Raw genomic sequence first — 17,754 nt, forward strand, 5'->3', positions numbered from 1 at the left:
CTGGGCTAAACTGATCATCTCACCTCAGCCTCTCAAGTAGCTGGGACTACAGGTGCACACCACCATGTCCGGCTAATATTTATTTTAATTTTTTTCTAGAGGTGGGATCTCACTATGTTGTTCAGGCTACTTTCAAATTTTGGGCTTCAAGTGTTTCTCCTGCCTTGATCTCCCAGTGTTGGGATTATGGGTGGGAGCCACCATGCCCAGCAATCACAAGGATCTTTATGAAAGAAAGAGGGTAGGACAGTTAGAATTGGAGCAGGAGATGTGGTGATGGAAGCAGAGATCAGAGAGGGAGATTTGAAGATGCTTCACTTCTAGCTTTGAAGACGGAGTCAAGGGCCATGATCCAAGGAATGTCGGTGGCTTCTAGAAGCGGGAAAAGCTAAAGGAACACTTTAGAGTCTCCAGAAGGAATGCAGCCCTGCTGACACCTTGACTTTAGCCTTAATAGACCTATTTTGGGCTTCTGGGCCCCAGAACTGTAAGACGGTAGATTTGTGGTGTTTTAAGCCACTAAATGTAAGAAATTGCAAACTGTTGCAGCAGGAAGAAGAACATGAAGCCAGTCATGGTGGCTAATGCCAGCAATCCCAGCACTTCAGGAATTTAGACAGGAGGATCACATGAGGCCAGGAATTCAAGACCAACCTGGGCAACATGGTGAGACCTTGTCTCTATGAAAAATAAAACAGTTGGCTGGGCACAGTGGCTCATGCCTGAAATTTCAGCACTTTGGGAGGCCGAGGTGGGTGAGTCACCTGAGGTCAGGAGTTCGAGACCAGCCTGGCCAACATTGCAAAACCTTGTCTCTACTAGAAATACAAAAATTAGCCAGGCATGGTGGCAAGCACCTGTAATCCCCACTACTTGGGAGGCTGAGGCAGGAGAATCACTTGAATCCAGGAGGTGGAAGTTGCAGTAAGCTGGGATTGCACCATTGCACTCCAGCCTGGGCAAGAAGAGTAAAACTCCATCTCAAAATTTAAAAAAAAATAAAATAGGTCTGGCAGCCAAGATGGCCGAATACGAACAGCTCCGGTCTACATCTCCCAGCATGAGTGACGCAGAAGACAGGTGATTTCTGCATTTCCATCTGAGGTACCAGGTTCATCTCACTAGGGAATGCCAGACAGTGGGTGCAGGACAGTGGGTGCAGTGCACCGTGCGCGAGCCAAAGCAGGGCAAGGCATTGCCTCACTCAGGAAGCACAAGGGGTCAGGGAGTCCCCTTTCCTAGTCAAAGAAAGGGATGACAGACTGCACCTGGAAAATCAGGTCACTTCCACCCTAATACTGCACTGATGGGCTTAAAAAACGGCGCACCAGGAGATTATATCCCGTACATGGCTTGGAGGGTCCTATGCCCACGGAGTCTCGCTGACTGCTAGCACAGCAGTCTGAGATCAAACTGCAAGGCGGCAGCGAGGCTGGGGGAGGGGCGCCCGCCATTGCCCAGGCTCGCTTAGGTAAACAAAGCAGCTGGGAAACTGGAAGTGGGTGGAGCCCACCACAGCTCAAGGAGGCCTGCCTGCCTCTGTAGGCTCCACCTCTGGGGGCAGGGCACAGACAAACAAAATGACAGCAGTAACCTCTGCAGACTTAAATGTCCCTGTCTGACAGCTTTGAAGAGAGCAGTGCTTCTCCCAGCACGCAGCTGGAGATCTGAGAACAGGCAGACTGCCTCCTCAAGTGGGTCCCTGACCCCTGACCCCCGAGCAGCCTAACTGGGAGGCACCCCCCAGTAGGGGCAGACTGACACCTCACACAGCCGGGTACTCCTCTGAGACAAAACTTCCAGAGGAACGATCAGACAGCAGCATTCGCGGTTCACAAAAATCCACTGTTCTGCAGCCACCGCTGCTGATACCCAGGCAAACAGGGTCTGGAGTGGACCTCTAGCAACCTCCAACAGACCTGCAACTGAGGGTCCTGTCTGTTAGAAGGAAAACTAACAAACAGAAAGGACATCCACACCAAAAACCCATCTGTACATCACCATCATCAAAGACCAAAAGTAGATAAAACCACAAAGATGGGGAAAAAACAGAGCAGAAAAACTGGAAACTCTAAAAAGCAGAGCACATCTCCTCCTCCAAAGGAACGCAGTTCCTCACCAGCAATGGAACAAAGCTGGTTGGAGAATGACTTTGACGAGTTGAGAGAAGAAGGCTTCAGATGATCAAACTACTCTGAGCTACAGAAGGAAATTCAAACCAAAGGCAAAGAAGTTAAAAACTTTGAAAAAAGTTTAGAAGAATGTATAACTAGAATAACCAATACAGAGAAGTGCTTAAAGGAGCTGATGGAGCTGAAAGCCAAGGCTCGAGAACTACGTGAAGAATGCAGAAGCTTTAGGAGCCGATGCGATCAATTGGAAGAAAGGGTATCAGTGATGGAAGATGAAATGAATGAAATGAAGCGAGAAGGGAAGTGTAGAGAAAAAAGAATAAAAAGAAATGAACAAAGCCTCCAAGAAATATAGGACTACGTGAAAAGACCAAATCTACGTCTGATTGGTGTACCTGAAAGTGACGGGGAGAATGGAACCAAGTTGGAAAACACTCTGCAGCATATTATCCAGGAGAACTTCCCCAATCTAGCAAGGCAGGCCAACATTCAGATTCAGGAAATACAGAGAACGCCACAAAGATACTCCTCAAGAAGAGCAACTCCAAGACACATAATTGTCAGATTCACCAAAGTTGAAATGAAGGAAAAAATGTTAATGGCAGCTAGAGAGAAAGGTCGGGTTACCCACAAAGGGAAGCCCATCGACTAACAGTGGATCTCTCGGCAGAAACTCTACAAACCAGAAGAGAGTGGGGGCCAATATTCAACATTCTTAAAGAAAAGAATTTTCAACCCAGAATTTCATATCCAGCCAAACTAAGCTTCATAAGTGAAGGAGAAACAAAATCCTTTACAGACAAGCAAATGCTGAGAGATTTTGTCACCACCAGGCCTGCCCTAAAAGAGCTCCTGAAGGAAGCACTAAACATGGAAAGGAACAACCAGTACCAGCTACTGCAAAATCATGCCAAATTGTAAAGACCATCGAGGCTAGGAAGAAACTGCATCAACTAACGAGCAAAATAACCAGCTAACATCATAATGACAGGATCAAATTCACACATAACAATATTTACTTTAAATGTAAATGGACTAAATGCTCCAATTAAAAGACACAGACTAGCAAATTGCATAGTCAAGACCCATCAGTGAGCTGTATTCAGGAAACCCATTTCACGTGCAGAGACACACATAGGCTCAAAATAAAAGGATGGAGGAAGATCTACCAAGCAAATGGAAAACAAACAAAAAAAAAGGCAGGGTTGCAATCCTAGTCTCTGATAAAACAGACTTTAAACCAACAAAGATCAAAAGAGACAAAGAAGGCCATTACATAATGGTAAAGGGATCAATTCAACGAGAAGAGCTAACTAGCCTAAATGTATATGCACCCGATACAAGAGCACCCAGATTCATAAAGCAAGTCCTGAGAGACCTACAAAGAGACTTAGACTCCCACACAACAATAATGGGAGATTTTAACACCCCACTGTCAACATTAGACAGATCAACGAGACAGAAAGTTAACAAGGATACCCAGGAATTGAACTCAGCTCTGCACCAAGCGGACCTAATAGACATCTACAGAACTCTCCACTCCAAATCAACAGAATATACATTTTTTTCAGCACCACACCACATCTATTCCAAAATTGACCACATAGTTAGAAGTAAAGTTCTCCTCAGCAAATGTAAAAGAACATAAATTATAACAAACTGCCTCTCAGACCACAGTGCAATCAAACTAGAACTCAGGATTAAGAAACTCACTCAAAACCGCTCAACTACATGGAAACTGAACAACCTGCTCCTGAATGACTACTGGGTACATAACAAAATGAAGGCAGAAATAAAGATGTTCTTTGAAACCAACGAGAACAAAGACACAACATACCAGAATCTCTGGGACACATTCAAAGCAGTGTGCAGAGGGAAATTTATAGCACTAAATGCCCACAACAGAAAGCAGGAAAGATCCAAAATTGAAACCCTAACATCACAATTAAAAGAACTAGAAAAGCAAGAGCAAACACATTCAAAAGCCAGCAGAAGGCAATAAATAACTAAAATCAGAGCAGCACTGAAGGAAATAGAGACACAAAAAACCCTTCAAAAAATTAATGAATCCAGGAGGTGGTTTTTTGAAAGGATCAACAAAATTGATAGACTGCTAGCAAGACTAATAAAGAAGAAAAGAGAGAAGAATCAAATAGATGCAATAAAAAATGATAAAGGGGATATCACCACCAATCCCACAGAAATACAAACTACCATCAGAGAATACTACAAACACCTCTATGCAAATAAACTAGAAAATCTAGAAGAAATGGATAAATTCCTCAACACATACACCCTCCCAAGACGAAACCAGGAAGAAGTTGAATCTCTGAATAGACCAATAACAGGCTCTGAAATTGTGGCAATAATCAATAGCTTACCAACCAAAAAGTCCAGGACCAGATGGATTCACAGCTGAATTCTACCAGAGGTACAAGCAGGAACTGGTACCATTCCTTCTGAAACTATTCCAATCAATAGAAAGAGGGAATCCTCCCTAACTCATTTTCTGAGGCCAGCATCATCCTGATACCAAAGCCGGGCAGAGACACAACCAAAAAAGAGAATTTTAGACCAATATCCTTGATGAACATTGATGCAAAAATCCTCAAGAAAATACTGGCAGACTGAATCCGGCAACACATCAAAAAGCTTATCCACCATGATCAAGTGGGCTTCATCCCTGGGATGCAAGGCTGGTTCAGTATACACAAATCAATAAATGTAATCCAGCATATAAACAGAACCAAAGACAAAAACCACATGATTATCTCAATAGATGCAGAAAAGGCCTTTGACAAAATTCAACAACGCTTTATGCTAAAAACTCTCAATAAATTAGATATTGATGGGACGTATCTCAAAATAGTAAGAGCTATCTATGACAAACCCACAGCCAATACCATACTGAATGGGCAAAAACTGGAAGCATTCCCTTTGAAAACTGGCACAAGACAGGGATGCCCTCTCTCACCACTCCTATTCAACATAGTGTTGGAAGTTCTGGCCAGGGCAATTAGGCAGGAGAAGGAAATAAAGGGTATTCAATTAGGAAAAGAGGAAGTCAAATTGTCCCTGTTTACAGGCGACATGATTGTATATCTAGAAAACCCCATTGTTTCAGCCCAAAATCTCCTTAAGCTGATAAGCAACTTCAGCAAAGTCTCAGGATACAAAATCAATGTACAAAAATCACAAGCATTCTTATACACCAATAACAGAGAAACAGAGCCAAATCATGAGTGAACTCCCTTTCACAATTGCTTCAAAGAGGATAAAATACCTAGGAATCCAACTTACAAGGGATGTGAAGGACCTTTCAAGGAGAACTACAAACCACTGCTCAAGGAAATAAAAGAGGATACAAAGAAATGGAAGAACATTCCATGTTCATGGGTAGAAAGAATCAATATCATGAAAATGGCCATACTGCCCAAGGTAATTTATAGATTCAATGCCATCCCCATCAAGCTACCAGTGACTTTCTTCACAGAATTGGAAAAAACTACTTGAAAGTTCATATGGAACCAAAAAAGAGCCCGCATCGCCAAGTCAATCCTAAGCCAAAAGAACAAAGCTGGAGGCATCACACTACCTGACTTCAAACTATACTACAAGGCTACAGTAACCAAAACAGCATGGTACTGGTACCAAAACAGAGAGAGAGATCAATGGAACAGAACAGAGCCCTCAGAAATAACACCACATATCTACAACTATCTGATATTTGACAAACCTGAGAAAAACAAGCAATGGCGAAAGGATTCCCTATTTAATAAATGGTGCTGGGAAAACTGGCTAGCCATATGTAGAAAGCTGAAACTGGATCCCTTCCTTACACCTTATACACAAATTAATTCAAGATGGATTAAAGACTTAAACATTAGACCTAAAACCATAAAAACCCTAGAAGAAAACCTAGGCATTACCATTCAGGACATAGGCATGGGCAAGGACTTCATGTCTAAAACACCAAAAGCAATGGCAACAAAAGACAAAATTGACAAATGGGATCTAATTAAACTAAAGAGCTTCTGCACAGCAAAAGAAACTACCATCAGAGTGAACAGGCAACCTAGAAAATGGGAGAAAATTTTCGTAACCTACTCATCTGACAAAGGGCTAATACCCAGAATCTACAATGAACTCAAATTTACAAGAAAAAAACAACCCCATCAAAAAGTGGGCAAAGGACATGAACAGACACTTCTCAAAAGAAGACATTTATGCAGCCAAAAAAACACATGAAAAAATGCTCACCATCACTGGCCATCAGAGAAATGCAAATCAAAACCACAATGAGATACCATCTCATACCAGTTAGAATGGCAATCATTAAAAAGTCAGGAAACAACAGGTGCTGGAGAGGATGTGGAGAAATACGAACACTTTTACACTGTTGGTGGGACTGTAAACTAGTTCAACCATTGTGGAAGTCAGTGTGATGATTCCTCAGGGATCTAGAACTAGAAATACCATTTGACCCAGCCATCCCATTACTGGGTATATACCCAAAGGACTATAAATCATGCTGCTATAAAGACACATGCACATGTATGTTTATTGCAGCACTATTCACAATAGCAAAGACTTGGAACCAACCCAAATGTCCAACAATGATAGACTGGATTAAGAAAATGTGGCACATATACACCATGGAATACTATGCAGCCATAAAAAATGATGAGTTCATGTCCTTTGTAGGGACGTGGATGAAACTGGAAATCATCATTCTCAGTAAACTATTGCAAGGACAGAAAACCAAACACTGCATATTCTCACTCACAGGTGGGAATTGAACAATGAGAACACATGGACACAGGAAGGGGAACATCACACTCTGGGGACTGTTGTGGGGTGGGGGGAGGGTGGAGGGATAGCATTAGGAGATATACCTAATGCTAAATGACAAGTTAATGGGTGTAGCACACCAGCATGGCACATGTATACATATGTAACTAACGTGCACATTGTGCACATGTACCCTAAAACTGAAAGTATAATAATAAAATAAAATATATAAAAAAAATAAGTAAAATAAAATAAATAATTAAAAAAATGAGCCAGGGATGATAGCATATACCTGTAGTCGCTGCTACTAGGGAGGCTGAAGTGGGAGGACTGCTTGAGCCTGTGAATTTGAGGTTACAGTGAGCTGTGATTGCACCACTGCACTCCAGCCTTGGTGACAGAGTGAGATCTTGTGAAAGAGAGACCGAAAGAGAGAAGAAACAGAAAAAGAAAGAAAAAAGAGAAAAAAGACATGAGCATGGTGGGCATGGGGACAGATGGCAATGTTAAATAGAATGGTCAGGGGTGTCCTCCTAAGTGAAAATGAGCAAAGACTTGAAGGAGGGGAAGGAGTTGGCCAAGGGGCTGAGGGAAGAGGATTATAGGCAGAAAAACAGGATAAAGTGTCTGAGGTGTGTCTGAGGCTCTGGAAGGAGGCCAGTGGAGCAGAAAGATAGAAGGAATTAGGGGAAGGGATCAGTACATATCACATAAGCCCTGGGAGGTTATTGCTGGGGCTTGGGCTTTGGCTTTTACTCTGACTGAGATGGGAACTGTGGGAGGGTTCTGAGCAGAGAGGCGACATGATCTGTCTCCTGATTTGAAAGCATTCTCTGGCTGCTCATTTTAGAAAGGCTGTGGGAAGATTTGGGTAGAAGCATGGGGGCCAAGCTGTGGCAACATCCAGGCAGGAGATGTTAGTGGTCTTGACCAGGGTCGTGGTGGTGAGAGATGGTCAGAGGAGAGAAGTAGGGGAGGAGGCCAGGGAGTTGCTGGGTGGGAGTCCAGTACGTGGTGAAGACAGTCAACAGGATTTCCTGACAGACTGGATGTGGGGTGTGAGAGAAGGCAGGGGTCAAGGTTGAGTTTGATTCTCACTGAATTATTAAGTAATTTTAAAAAAACACTACTGCCTTTCTCAATCCTACCAAGTATGGGATGCTAGATTAAAGAAATCTCTTCATTTTCAGTGCAGTGGCTCATGCCTGTAGTCCCAGCTGTTTGGGAAGCAGAGATGGGAGTATCTTTTAAGGACAGGAGTTCAAGACCAGTGTGGGCAACATAGCAAGACCTCCTCTCTACAAAAATGTTTTTCAAAATTTAATAAAATAAATGTAGGTAGACATGGTGATGTATACTTGTAGTCCCAGCTACTCAGGAGGCTGAGGTGGGCAGATCTCTTGAGGTCAGGAGTTTGAGGCCAGCTTGGGCAATATAGCAAGACCCCTCACTCTACAAAAAATTTAAAAAATAGCCAGGTATGGTGGCACTCAACTGTAGTACCAGCTACTGGGGAGCTGAGACAGAAAGATGGCTTGAGCCCAGGAGATTGTGGCTGCAGTGAGCTCTAAGTACACAACTGCACTCCAGTTTAGGTGACAGAGCACGACCTGTCTCACAGTACAAATAGAAATACAAATAAAATAATCTCAAGTTAGAGCCTTTTGTCTCTGCAGCCCTTGCAACCCCGGAGCTGTGCAGTGGGGTTTGTCTCTGGGAATGAGGAGACCCCTGCCCAGTGTTGTTGCCTGACTAATCAGTGTTTTTAAAAATGTATTAATTGGGGTGGGTGCAGTGGCTCATGCCTGTAATCCCGGCACTTTGGGAGACCCAAGGGGATGGATCACCTGAGGTCAAGAGTTCGAGACCAGCCTGGCCAACATGGTGAAACCCCGTTTCTACTAAAAAAAACACAAAAATTAGCCGGGCATGGTGGTGGGCACCTGCCCAGCTACTTGAGAGGCAGAGGCAGGAGAATCACTTGAGCCTGGGGGCGGAGGTTGCAGTGAGCCGAGATTGCGCCACTTCACTCCAGCCTGGGCGAAAGAGCGAGACTCCATCTCCAAAAAAAAAAAGTATTAACATGTAATGATTTTATTATTAATATGTAATGTATATTAAATATTTTTAAAAACTTGAATTATATCAACATGTAATGGTTTTATTAATATGTGATAATATTTTTAAAACTTAGTCATTTTCTAATTTTAATATATTTATGTAAAAAAAAGTCTTAAGAGATCTTCAATAAAGTTAAAAAATGTAAAAGGATGCTAGACCCCGAAAGATTGAGAACTTCTAGTTTAGAAATATTCCAAGTAAGCCACATACAACTTGCTACTTAATCTATTTTCTTTCTTTCTTTTTTCTTTTAGGAGATGGGGTCTCACCCTGTCACCCAGGCTGGAGTACAGTGGTGCCATCACAGCTCGCTGCAGCTTTGAACTCCTGGGCTAAGGATCCTCCTGCCTCAGCCTCCTGAGTAGCTGGGACTGTAGGTATACATGATGACACCTGGCTAATTTTTAAATTGTTTTGTAGACATGGGGTCTCACTTTATTGGCCAGGCTGTTGTCAAACTCCTGGCCTCAGGTGACCCTTCTACCCCTGCCTCCCATCCTAGAGGTATGAGCCACGACAACAAGCACTTGTTCAATTTTCTAAAAAAATAAAAAATGTCTAAAGGCTGTGGGATGATGGCAGGAAAAGCAGAAAAACAGAAAAGTTCAAATAACTTACTCACACATATTCTTTTGACAGCAAGAAGAACTTTTAGTATATATGTTCCTTACAAAAAAACAAAAGGCAAATAAACTGTTGTATAAGAACTTCAACACACACTGTACAATATTCCCACTTTGCTGACATCAGTTATGGAAATTCTTCGTGGTTTACTTGACTATCGCTATCAGTATTTTGCTTCTCTGATCATTTTTATCAACGTCCTCATCGGTTAACTGCTCTCCAAGGTATATCGTATTGTGACATACTGCTGCTGCACAAACATGGCCAGCGTCTTCTTATTAAACATACACAATGCTTCCCTAATTTCTTTTTTTTACCATCTATCTCTGTGTTTTGCATTTTTCTTACCTTTATTGTCAGAGACTCGAAAAAGTCCGTTGTACTGATTTATCACAATTTGCTTCATTTATTTTTTGCTTATATGGAATTTTACCCAACAGATCTCATTAGAATTTCTAACCTGTTTTTTTCCCCCCCCCCCAAGACAAGGTCTTGCTCGGTTGTCCAGGCTGGAGTGTGGTGGTGCTATCACAGCTGTCTGCAGTCTCAACCTCCCAGGCTCAAGCAATCCTCCCACCTCAACCTCCCAAGTTGCTGAGACTATAGGTGCTTGCCTCTATGCCCAACTCATATTTGGACTTTTTCTATATGTGGGTTCCAGAGGGATGACTGCGAAACGTGAGTATGCATGGATTTTGGTATATGCAGAGATAGGTGGCTGGAACTAATTATCTCTGTATACCAAGGGACAACTGTATGTGGTTTTACAATTATGCTGTGGGACACATATTGTTCCATAGCCTTTAAAATAATAATTTGTAATGACAAATAATTTTTAATAGAGTGGAATAATAATATTGATAAAAGTAGCAACTGGCCAAGTGTGGTGGCTCACACCATTAATCACAATACTTTGGGAGGCTGAGGCAGGAGGATGGCTTGAGGTCAAGAGTTTGAGACAGGTCTCGGAAAGAAAGGGAGTCACCATCTCTACAGAAAAATACATGAATTAGCCTAGTGTGGTGATGTGTTCCTGTAGTCCCAGCTACTTGGGAGGCTGAGGTGGGAAGATCACTTGAGCCCAGGGAAGCTGAGACTGCAGTGAGTCATGATCAGGCCTCTGCACTCCAGTCTGGGTGACAGAGTGACACCCTGTCTCAAAAAAGTAGCAGCTAACATGAAGTGACCTTTTACCAGGTGCCTATAAATATTATAGTTTAATTTCTTATAACTGTTTATTCCATTTAACTACTCTGTCTTCAATTACTCCTAGATTTTCACTGTGTTTCTATGGTTGACCTTTTGTTTAGATTGAAATGTCTCCCCAAGGTATTTCCAGAAGTAAGATTACTGTGAGTAATGGTGAATGGACATTCTCATTGCCCTTGATGTAAACTGACAAGGTTTTGGGTGCCTCCCAGCTATAATCCCAGCCCTTTGGAGGCTAAGGACGATTGCTTGAGGCCAAGAGTTGGAGGAGGCAGTAAGGTGAGACCCTGTCTCTATTATTTTTAAAAATTGCCAAGCTTTACCCTGGAAGGCTATGTACTACTTAAACACCCCTCATAGTATAAGAAAGTGTCCATTTCACTGCACCTCTGCCAGCACAGGGTATTATAATTTAATAAGTTTTTTTCATTATTTTAAATAGATAAAAGACCTCATGTTACTTTGTCACATTTTAACATCTTTCCTTAGCTTATTAGCTCTATTTCTTTTTTGTCTGTAAATGGTTGTTGTTGTTTTGTTCTTTGAGACAGGGTCTTGCTCTGTCACCCAGGCTTGATGACTGTAATGGCATAATCATGACTCACTGCAGCCTTGACCTCCCATGCTCAAACTACCCTCCCATGTCAGCTTCCCAAGTAGCTGGGACTGCAAGTGTGCACCAGCACTCCCAGCTAATTTTTTTCTTTTTTTGGTTAGAGACAGGGTCTTGCTGTGCTGTCCAGGCCGGTCTCTAGCTCCTGGCCTCAAGCAATCCTCCTGCGTTGGCTTCTGAAATCGCTAGAATTTCAGGCATGAGCCATGATGTCTGGCCTGTGCTAGTCTTTTATTTTCCAGAGTTCTCTTTACTTTGTGCTAGCCAATCTCTCATTATGCTGTTCCCCTGTTATAATGAATAATTCTCTGTGTTAAATTTTACCACTTTAAACCTTTGAGTGGTTTATGTCTCCTGATTGGACTCTGACTAATATGCTAGGAAGGGTCCCAGGAGATAAACCCACACAGATGGGATTTGGGCATAGGTTTGGTTATCCAAGGGGCAGTGCTGAGCTCCTTGCCAATGGGAAATGGAATGCTGGTGATTTCCAGGAAGTGACCTCACAATGACTCAAGCTACCACTTACTGTTGATTGTGATGAAATGCCAGCTGAGGCACATGCCTTGGGAGTTAAGTGGTTGCTGCACTTGACCACTATGAAGACTGCTGTGGGAAGGGTCCTTTTGGATGCACTTGAGCAGGGGTCCCCAACCCCTGAGCCATGGAGCTGTAAGGAGCCACACAGCAGGAGGTGAGTGGTGTTGAGTGAGGGAAGCTTCATCTGTATGTACAGCCACTCCCCTTTGCTCACATTCCTGCCTGAGCTCCTCCTCCTCTCAGATCAGCAGCAGCATTAGATTCTCATAGGAGCTCACACCCTATTTGTGAACCGTGCATGTGAGGGATCTAGGTTGCTCTGTCCCTATGAGAATCTAATGCCTGATGATCTGTCACTTTCTCCCATCACACTGAGAGGATGGGACCATCTAGTCACAGGAAAACAGGCTTAACACGGCCACTGATTCTACATTATGGTGAATTCTATAATTTCATTATATCTTACAACATAATAGGGGAAATAAAGTACCTAATAAATGTAATGTGCTTGACTCTTTTGGCCCAGCTCCTGCCTCCCAGCAGCCTCTTCAGGCCCAGAACTTTCTCCACTCAGCCTCTACAGACCAAGCTCATGACTCACAATGGCCTATTTAGGCCCATACCATACCTCACGACAGAGGAGACAGTAGTCTCCGCAGATGAGGCTACTGCCTCACAACAGCCTCCACAGGCGCAGCTCCATTGTTACAATGGCCTCTTTAGACCCAGCTCCTGCCTCCCAGCCTTCTCTCCAGGCCCTGAACTTTCTCAAGTCGACCTCACCAGGCCCAGCTCCTGCCACTCATTGGCCTCCCAAGGGCCAGCTTTTGCCTCACGGCCACCTTCCAAGACCCAGCTCCTGTTTTACAGTGGCCTCTTGAGGCCCATCTTCTGACTCCTGGCAGCCTGTACAGGCCCAGCTCCTGCCTTACAATGGCCTCTTTAGTCCCAGCTCCTGCCTCTTTGCAGGAGGCCCAAATGTCCGCAAGTCAAGGCCACAAAATCCAGGGCCAAAATGTCCACAAGTCAGCCTCTCAAGGCCCAGCTCCTGCCTTTCGTTGGCATCTCTAGACCCAGCTGCTGCCCCCAGGTGGCCTCTACAGGCTGTGCTCTTTCTTCTGACTGTGTCTGGAGGTCCAACTCCTGCCTCAGAACAACCTCTTTTGGCTCAGCTCCTGCCCAGCTCCTACTGGCCTTTGTAGGCCCCAAACTGCCTCAAGTCAAGCTTTCCAGGCCCACCTTCTGCCTCCCAATGGCCTGAACAGGCCCAGCTCCTGCATGACAATGGCCTCTCCAGGCCCAGCTTTTGCCTCACAGAGGCCTTCCCCAAACAAGGTCCTACCTGCCTCCCAGCAGCCTCAACAGGCCCAGATCCTGCCTCACACTAATCTCATTAGGCCCAGCTCATGCCTCACGGTGGCCTCTCCAGGCCCAGCTCCTGCCCCCCGACAGGCTGTCCGTGCCAGAAACTTCCTCAAGTCGGCCTCTCCAGGCACAGCTCCTGCCTAACATTGGCCTCTTTAGGCACTGCTCATGCCTTGGTGGCCTCTCCAGGCCCAGCTCCTGCATCCCAGCAGCTTCTCTAGACCGAGAACTTTCTCAAGTCTGCCATTCCAGGCCCAACTTGTGCCTTCCGTCAGCCTCTACAGGCTCAACGTCTGCCTCACAGCAGATTTTCCCAGCCCAGCATGTGCCTCACTGCAGCCCCCTAGGCCAAGCTCCTGCCTTTCAGCAGCCTCTACAGGCCCCACTCCTGCCTCAATGGCCTCTCTAGGGCAAGCTTATGCCTCACAGTGGCCATTCTGGCCCAGCTTTTGCCTTTTGGCAGCATCTCCAGACCCAGAACTTCCTCAAGTGGGCCTCTCCAGGCCCAGCTCTTCCTCCCGGCTGCATCTCCAGGCCCACCTCCTACCTCACAGCAACCTCTTTCGGCTCAGCTCCTGCCCAGCTCCTGGCAGCCTTTATAGGCCCAAAACTTTCTCACATCAAGTTTTCCAGCACAACCTTCTGCCTCCCGGCAGCTTGAATAGGCCCAGCTCCTGAAAGACAGTGGCCTCTCCAGGCTCAGCTCTTGCCTCACAGAGGTCATCCCTGGCCAAGTTCCTGCCTGCCTCCCAGCAGGCTCAACAGGCCCAGCTCCTGCCCCTGACAGTCTCTCCAGGCCAAAATCTTCCTCAAGTAGGCCTCTCTACAGGCTGATCTCTTGCCTCACACTGGCCTGTTTAGGCCCAGCTCATGCTTCTTGGCAGCCTCTCCAGGCCCAGCTCCTGCATCTTTGCCTCTCCAGGCCCAGCCTCTGCCTACCGTCGGCCTCTACAGTCACAACATCTGCCTCACAGCAGATTCTTCAGGCCCAGTATCTGCCTCACTGTGGACCCCCCAAGCCAAGCTCCCAACCGTTCAGCAGCTTCTACACACCCAGCTCCTGCCACCCAGTGGCCTCTTTAGGCCAAGCTGATGCCTCACAAGGGCCTTTCCAGGCCCAACTTTTGTCTCATGGCAACCTTCCCTGGCCAGATTCCTGCCTGTCTCCCAGCAGCCTAGACAGGCCCAGGTCTTGCCTCACACTGGCCTCTCTACATCCAGCTCATGCCTCACGGTGGCCTCTCCAGGCCCAGCTCCTGTCCCAGGACGTCATTTCCAGGCCCAAAACTTCCTCAAGTCAGCCTCTCTAGTCCCAACTGCTGCCTCCTGGTGGCCTATGAAGGCCCAAAATCCCCTCAAGTTGACCTCTCCAGGCCCAGCTCCTGCTTTCTGTCAGCGTCTACAGGCCCAACCTCTGTCTCATGGCGGCTTCTCCAGGCCCAGCTCTTCCTCTTGGCTGAGTCTACAGGCACAACTGCTGCCTCACAACAGCTGCCTCACAACAGCCTTTTTTGGCCCAGTTCCCGTCCAGCTCACGGCGGCCAATGTAGGCCCAAAACTTCCTCAAGTAAAACTCTCCAGGCCCACCTTCTGCTTCCCGGTGGCATGAACAGGCCCAGCTTTGACTTGAGAACAGCCTCTGCAGGCCCTGCTCTTACCTCTCAGGGGCTTCTCCAGGCCCAGCTCTTGTCTCATGGCAGCTGCCCCAGGCCAAGTTTCTGCCTGCCTGCCAGCAGCCTCAACAGGCACAGCTCCTCCCTCACAGTGGCCCATTTAGGCCCAACTCATGACTGTCGGGCCATTTCCAGGCCTAGTGCCTGCCTCCTGGCTGACTCTTGAAGCCCAAAACTTCCTGAAATTAGCCTTTTGCCCAACTTCTGTCTACTGTCGGACTCTACAGGCCAGCCTCTGCCTCACAGTGGACCCTCCAGACCCAGATGGTGTCTCACTGTGGCATCCTCAGGCGAAGCTCCTGCCTTTCGGCAGCCTCTACGGGCCCAGCTCCTGCCTTGCAATGGCCTCTTTAGGCCAAGCTCATGCCCCACGGTGACTTTTCCAGGCACAGCTTTTGCCTTTTGCAGCCTGTCCAGGCCCAGAATGTGCTTAACTCGGCATCGCCAGGACAAGCTCATCCTCCTGGTGCGTCTACAGGCCCGTCTCCTGCCTCACAACAGCCTCCTTTGGCCCAACTCCTGCTGAGCTGCTGGCAGCCTCTGTAGGCCACAGACTTCTTAAAGTAAAGCTTTCCAGGCCCACCTTCGGCCACCCAGCAGCCTCAGCAATCAAACTATTCCCTCACTGCGGCCACCGAAAGCCAAGTTTCTCCCTGCCTCACGGCATCCTCCGAAAACTGAGCATTTGCCTCACGGTGGCCTCCCCAGGCCACGAATCTGCCTGCCTCCCAGGCAGCTGCTGCCTCACAATGGTCTCTTTAGGCCCAGCTCATGCTAGAAGATGGACTCTCCAGGCACAGCTCTTGCCTCCTGGCAGCCTCTGCAGGCCCAAATTCTCCAAAAGTTGGCCTCTCCTAACTCAGCTCCTGCCTCATGTCGGCCTACACAGGCCCAGACTCTTAGCACACAGTAGACCCTCCAGGCCCACCACTTGCCTGAGCATAGCCTCCTAAGGCCAAGCTCCTGCCTTTCAGCAGCTTCTACAGGCCCAGCTCCTGCCTCGCAATTGCCTTTGTAGGCCAAGATCGTGCCACGAAGTGGCCTTTCCTAGCCTAACTTTTGCTTTTTGACGCATACTCCAGTCCCAAAACTTCCTCCAGTCAGCCGGTCCAGGCCAAGCTCTTCTTCCCAAAGGCTTCTGCAGGCCAAAATCGTCCTGAAGTCACCCTCTGCAGGCCCAGCTCCTGCCTCCAGGTGCTGTGTAGGCCAAGCTAATGCCTCACAGCACACTTTCCAGGCTGAGCATTTCCTTTTGTGCATACTCTCCAAGCCCTGAACTTACTCTAGTTGGCCTCTCCAGGCCAAGCTCTCCCTCACAGTGGCCTCTACAGGCCAAAATTGTTCTCAAATCAGCCTCTCCAGGGCCAACTCCTAGCTACCGGTGGCTTCTGCACGCCAAAATCGACCTCAAGTCAGCCTCTCCACACCCAGCTCTTGCCTCTAAGTGGCCTCTGCAGGAGCAAAACTTCAAGTCGGCCTCTCCAGGCCCAGCCTCCTGCTTCCCGAGGGCATGTACAGGCCCAGCCTCTGCCTCACAGCACACTCTCCACGCCCAGCTCTTCCCTGTCTGTGGCCTCTCCAGTCCAAAGCTGTTCCTGCCTTTCGGCAGCTTGTACAGGCCCAGCTCCTCCCTCACGGTGGTCTCTTTCGGCCCAACTCATGCCTCTTGCAACCTGCCCAACTGTCAGCTCCTGCCTCACACTGGCCTGTTGAGGCCCAGCTCATGCCTCTTGTGGCCTCAACTGGCACAGCCCCTGCCTGATGGTGGCCTCTACAGGCCCGGACTCTACCTCACAGTGGGCTCTCCAGGCCCATCTCTTCCTAACTGTGGCCTCCTGGGGCAATGCTCCTCCCTCTCGGGAGCCTCTGCGGGCCCAGCTCCTGCCTCCCAGTGGCCTCTGTAGGTGAAGCCCGTGCCTCAGGGCAGCCTTTCCAGGCCTAGCGTTTGCTGCTTTGCATCCTCTCCAGGCCCTGGACTTCCTCCAGTCGGCCTCTCCAGGCCGAGCTCTTCCTCCCGTCGGCCTCTGCAGGCCCAGACTGTCAAGTCGGCCTGTCCAGAGCCAACTCCTGCCTCCTGGCAGCCTCTGCAGGCCCAAATCATCCTCAAGTCGGCCTCCCTAGGCCTAGCTCCGGCCTCTCGGCGGCCTCTCCAGTTGCAAAAGTTCCTCGAGTCAGCCTCTCCAGGCCCAGCTCCTCCTGTCTCCCAGTGGCCTCTTTCGACCCAGCCCAGCTCATGCCTCCCGGCGGCCTTCCCAGGCCCCGCTTTTGACTTTCGGCGGCCTCTGCAGGCCCCAAACTTGACGTCCAGTCAGCCTCTCCAGGCTCGGCCTCCTGCCTCCCAAAGGCTTGCACAGGCCCAGCCTCTGCCTCACAGCAGACTCTCCATGAACAGCTAGCTCTCGCCTCACTGCGGCCTCCTGAGTCCAAAGCTCCTGCCTCTCGGCCGCTTCGGCAGGCCCAGCTCCCGCCTGCCAGTGGTCTCTTCAGGCCCATAGGGATCATTCCTCACAACGGCCTTTCCAGGCCCAGTTTTTCCCTTTCAGCGGCCTCTCTGGGCCCAGAAGCTCCTCAAGTCAGCCTCTCCAGACCCACTTGCAGCCTCCCGGCGTCCTCTCCGGGCCCAGCTCTTCCTCCCGGCAGCCTCTGCAGGACCAGACTGTCGTCAAGTAGGCCAGTCCAGGGACAG

The 17,754-nt window shown here is 47.7% G+C and overlaps 1 pseudogene; it reads left to right on the forward strand.

The window, feature by feature from the left end:
- Positions 1-16,791: 16,791 nt before the first annotated feature.
- On the forward strand, positions 16,792-17,337 carry LOC134730795 (putative uncharacterized protein FLJ44672; annotated as a pseudogene).
- The last annotated feature ends 417 nt before the right edge of the window (positions 17,338-17,754 follow it).

The sequence above is a fragment of the Pan paniscus genome, chromosome 6 (assembly GCF_029289425.2).
Source record: "Pan paniscus chromosome 6, NHGRI_mPanPan1-v2.0_pri, whole genome shotgun sequence".
Classification (NCBI taxonomy): domain Eukaryota; kingdom Metazoa; phylum Chordata; class Mammalia; order Primates; family Hominidae; genus Pan; species Pan paniscus.